We start from the raw sequence: 6000 nt of genomic DNA on the forward strand, positions 1-6000 counted from the left end.
TTATAGCAGCAGTTGTAATAGTTTTGGATTGTTCCCACAACTCTGTGAAATCCAACAAACAGTGAAGCCCCATTTAGTTTTCAATCTACGAAATCAGTTCAAAGAACCAATCAATACCGGACGATAACGACTTGGGGGCCCATCTTATAGAATCTTGTGAACCTCATGGGATTTTATTACCTATAAACGTGGTTTTTCCCCCCTATAATGACTATGATGCACATTCTACTTCAGCCAGAAGTCATCCAAACATTTTGAAAATTTTTATCAAGGTCATCCTGAAAATATAAGATAAAAGAATTGATTATCTATGTCTAAGAAGTTTCTTTCATTGTCACATTCATCCATACTACCTGCTTCGAAAGCACATCAAATTATAACTTTATATTTCTTTTTTTTTCCCTCAAATCTGACAAAATTATTTCCAATAATAAGGATAATTTACATTTAACAAGGCCATATAGAAAGGAAGAAACCCACTAGTACACCCAAAAAGAAGAGGGCCAACCCATGTAAATATAAAAAATAAAAAAAATACAACTACAAGGTTAGCACACTCAGATGAGAAGACTTCACCATGACTCAACTTATTCACAAAATCCACAAAAGAAAGAATATCCACAATAAAAGAGTGCAAAGCCAAATAATAACAAATTCAGAACCAAACCCAAGGTGTTTCCCCCCCCCCCCCCCCCCCCACCAAAACAATGGATGTAACTCTAGGTATACTTTGTACCTCCCAGTGTCATCTCAGTCCAGCATACAAGTAACTGCATGGTTAAAGCTGATAGAAAAATTTGAGCTCATAACATGCATCACATTGCACGTGTCCTAAAAGGTTCCAACCTATCTCAACCAAAAATAAACGATGGTAGTGCATTCAATAATAAGGGCATATCTGGCTTGGGAAGGGGCTGATGAGAGAGAGTGAGAGTGAGCACGCGAGCGATGGCGATGAGGGTGAGAGCCAAGCGGAAAATCGTGGGAAAAGGAAGGGAAGTAGATTTGTGGTGGAGTCGAAGGTGTTCGAAGTAGAAGCCGAGGAGAGAAAAGGCAAGATCCAAGTTTCCATCGCGGAAAGCAAGGGAGGGGTCTTGTCTTGGGTTCACCTGGGGCCGACGAGCGTAGGGTTTTTTACAGAAGGGTTGGTTCAGTGCATAAGGGATGGGAAAGAAGGAAGATGGGAAAGGGGATGCAAGGAAAAAGGGAGGAGTTACTCTTTGGTGAGAGAGGCCAACAGGGCAGGGTGCTTCATCCATTTAGGGGTAACCGATATGGAGAAGAGGAGATTTAGCATTTGCATTCCAAAAGGTAGGGGGGAGAAGGGGGGATGGGTTTCTATGGTGGAGTCCTTACGAAATGTGGGATTTTGGGTTGATAAGAAGGAAAATTACCAAGAAGTGAGGGACACGGGCAGGTCGTATGTGGAAGTGGTAAAGGGACCGAGGTGCATGGATGCTTCAAGGGTCAGAGTGGAGGTAAAAGGGGACGAAATAAGAAGTAATGTGAGCAGATTGGAGCATTGCTTGGTAGGAAAATGGAACCCTAGATCAACACAAGAAGAGGATTTGGAGAGATTAGGGTGGTCAGTGGCGAGTGCGTGGGGGTTGAAAGGAAAATTGCGCTTGGCTAGACTAGGAAAGGGTCGTGCTCTTCTGGAGTTTGAGTTTGTGGAGGAAGTTAGAAATGTTCTAGCCTCTGGGGAGAGATCAGTGGGAGGGATTCAAATGGGATTGGAACAATGGAGTCCGAAATTTGGATGTTCAACAGAGGAAGAAGCTAGGAACGAAGTTTGGGTAAGGATTCTAGGTCTCCCAATTTCGCTATGGGTTCTAACAATCCTGAGGAGAGTGGGGGAAGCGTGCGGTGGGTTTTTAGGTATCGACACTCAGACGAAAAGGAAGGAGGAGCTTGAGTGGGCCAAGGTTTTAATTAAAACGAATGGTGATGAACTACCGAGTACGTTGGAGATCGGAGTTGAGGAGGAGGTCTACGCCCTATCTTTGTGGTGGGAGATCTCGCCATCGCTGAGGAAAAAACAGGGGGACAATCGAGATTGGTCTGGGCGGCAGAATGGGGAGGTTAGGGGTGATGGAGACACATGCGCTGGGATGCGCGTGGGAGAAATGTCGAATGCTTGGCCGGAGGTGCAGCATCGGTCAGATGATGAGGTAGACTAAATCCCACCTTCTCGGGAGAGACGAGCCATGAAAAAGCAAGAAAGTGCAATCAATACTAAGACCTATGCCTAGATTTCTTGACCAATAACTCTAATATGCATATAAAAATTTCCATTCAATGTGTAGTTTCTTCTGTTTTTGTGTTCAAGGATAATTACTTTCTTCCTTCCCTGTCATTAAAGCATCAAGAAGCACAATATTGGCATTGGGTTAGAACGAGATACAATTTATCTGTCATCTAAGTGGAAAGGTGAGAAGTATTATTTGGTCAGCTTAGCCCGAACCTAGTCCGAATCCAACTTCCGCTTGGGTCAGATTTTGATTTGGATCAAGTTTTTTCAATCTTTTGACTCAATTTGAATTGGTTGCAAACAAGGTTCATACTTTGGTCATATTTATAATTTATATTTTCTCACTTAATAATATTAATTTTATTTTATATATTATTTAAATTTCCATTTAAATCACACAGCAGAATTATTTTTAAATTCTGACTTGGATTGGGATAACCCTCAGTCAATTTGCCAACCCAGCAAAATATTCATCTACAGTGTCAATTGCAATAACCAATCAACGTGAGCAATACATGACATTTAGAGCTTTGACCCAAAATAATGTTTTTTTTAAAAAAATTCCAAAAAATAAAGTTGTTTTGAAAATAATGTCCGTTCTAATGTGTCTGTGCCACATAAGCAGCCACGTCATAAAATCGTAGTTGGTGACTACGGTTTTATTTTTCTAAAGTGGTTAGAAACCGTAGTTACCAACCACGATTTTAACTTTAAGTTTAAAACCGTAGTTGGTGACTACGGCTTTGATTATTTTTAAAAACAGTCAAAGCCGTAGTCACCAACTACGGCTTTAACTTTCCTTTTACCTTTTCCCCCTCTCCCGATTAGGTTTATTCATTTTCCCAATTTCGTTTTCCCAATTAGCTTTCTTCCTTCCCAGTTAGCTTTCTTCCTTTTAGGGTTTCTTCTCTTTAGGGTTTCATCCTTCCTTTGCATCCTTGGCTCAAATTCAAAGTTTGGAAGTCACTGATCAGGTAAGATTTTTGAGTTTTTCTGATTATCGTAAATTTTAATTTTTTTGTAAATCTGTTTGGTTTTCAAGTTGTTGTTGTTGTTGTTGTTATAGCTGTGTTTGGATTCTATTTGGTGAAGATATGTTTGATATTTTTTGTTTTTATTTTGACTGTGAGCTTATCTGAAAGAAAAAAAGGGTTTTTTGGTAAGAAAACGGATATGGAATGGGGGCCGCATGGATTTTTTTTTGTTGAAGATCCAAAAATGGAGGGGACCACTGTAAAAAATTCAAAAAATGAACGAGAGGAGCGGTGGTTTTTGTTATAGGAATAGAAAAAATAGGAGTACTCCACTTTTCAAGGATTTCAAAGATTTATCTTAAGAGATTTCTTATTCCTATAGGGCATCTTCGTGAACAAAGGATTTCAGGCTTGAATTTTGGAAGAGTCCTCAGAACTTGACACCCCATAGGAGATTTAATCTTACCGTAAATTTAGCCTTTTCAAACGACGTCCCTTCACGCCTAAACCCCATTCAAAAATTGAGACCACAATAGTGACCAAAAGAGAGGCTGAGGCACCAGCAATCCGTTGAATGAGTTATGATTCCATCAACAACAAAAAATGCTACTTGCAAATTAATTCAAGATGCTTGTCCTTCAACTTTTCTGGGTTTTAGAAGGTGGGTCCCATGTAACGTCTTTAAGATTGGAATTGACTCAGAAACCACTTTACATTTTTAGCTTGGCCATTGTAATTCAGGGGTTTTAAAAAGGGTCTCAAAATTTTGATTTTATTTATTTATTGGGGATTTGATTTAGTTTATCTAATGTAAGATTATCCACTTAAACTACTCCTACTGGGTTATTGGAATTAGTTCTTCTTGCACAAAGGTTCGAGGATTAGTTCAATGTTCTTTTAAATAAATTTCCGAAAAATAAAATTTCCATAGAAAATTTCATTCCTTTGTCTTTGACTACCTTTCTTTTCTCTGCAACCAAGCAGAGCAGAAAAGGTCTCATGAAAGGTCTTTTGGAAATATTAGAAAACTGAATGAAGTATTCTAATTGCGATTGCTCTCTTCCTTTTCTTCTTTCTTTCATTTATTTTTTAATTTTTTATATATATATTCTGTAAGATGATGTTGAACGGTTGGTTTTCTTTGTATTCAATTTTAACCCACAACAACTGTAATAGAGAGCTAGACCTTTCCATAATATTAAATACTCAAATTATATACAATATATTTTCCAATTAAAACACTTCCTAAACAAAGCTTCTATTTTTTTTCTTTTTTAATGAAAACCAATTCCTATTTCCACAATTTTATTCACTAATTTATAATAATTTTGTTCTTAAACTTGTCCTAACAATGCTTATGTCAATTAACAATAGCAGTGGATATTCCCAAAATTAAGACTTATTTATTTTATTTATTATACATTTGATTTTGTGCATAGATATATTGTAATGTTACTTAAACATAGTACATGCAAGTATAAATAATAGGGGTAAATAACCTTTTTCCCATTTACTTATGAGCTCTTATTAGACTGGGAGAATTTTTTAGGTTTACATTCAACAGGATTTTATGGAACTTTAACATTTAAAATATGGTACTTAAATAACCCTTCTTACCATTAAATAGTTTAGACAATGAGCGGCCTACAAATCTACAACCAGCCTATGTTTTTCTCTCAAGTCCTTTCTTAAAAATTTTATGAACTGTCAATTGCTTCTGTCTTACTCTTGTTCCTTTGATTAAGCTTAGGGGTCACAATCTCTCCAACCTCTCCTTCCATTAAGTTAATTAATTGTTACTTCTTTTTTTATTCATTAAAGAAAGAGTCTTACCTGTTTTCCAACTATGAAATGATTAAATAAGAACCCAGCAATGTCATTTTGTTTGTGCTCTTAAGCCCAAAAATTAATAATATATTGCCTGTTTGTGTTGGATTGGGTTTGGGTGCCAAGTGACTTGACCGACCAATAAATGTGAGAAATAAGAAAATATATATATATATATATATATAATTTTTTTGAAAAAAAACTCTTATGATATGATAAAAAAATGGTTCTCGTGTTTATAATATCATTAATGATTTAAGATAAAAAAAATTGATTTATAAAACAATTAATTGAGATTTCTTTGATATTTAAGAAAGTAATCCAAAAATCTTATTTTATATATATATATATATATATATATATATATATATATATATTGTAGAGAGATATAGATTTATCTTATATTTTTTAAAAATTATTTTAATTTTTTTTTAAGAAAAAATATATATATAATTTTTTTGAAAAAAACTCTTATGATATGATAAAAAAATGGTTCTCGTGTTTATAATATCATTAATGATTTAAGATAAAAAAAAATTGATTTATAAAATAATTAATTGAGATTTCTTTGATATTTAAGAAAGTAATCCAAAACTCTTATTTTATATATATATATATATATATATATATATATATATATTGTAGAGAGATATAGATTTATCTTATATTTTTTTAAAAATTATTTTAATTTTTTTTAAAGAAAAAAAAAAAATATATATATATATATATATATATATAATTTAAAAAAAAAAAACTCTTATGATATGATAAAAAAAATGGTTCTCGTGTTTATAATATCATTAATGATTTAAGATAAAAAAAAATTGATTTATAAAACAATTAATTGAGATTTCTTTGATATTTAAGAAAGTAATCCAAAAATCTTATTTTATATATATATATATATATATATTGTAGAGAGATATAGATTTATCTTATATTTTTTAA

This window comes from Vitis riparia, chromosome 16 (genome assembly GCF_004353265.1).
Source record: "Vitis riparia cultivar Riparia Gloire de Montpellier isolate 1030 chromosome 16, EGFV_Vit.rip_1.0, whole genome shotgun sequence".
Classification (NCBI taxonomy): domain Eukaryota; kingdom Viridiplantae; phylum Streptophyta; class Magnoliopsida; order Vitales; family Vitaceae; genus Vitis; species Vitis riparia.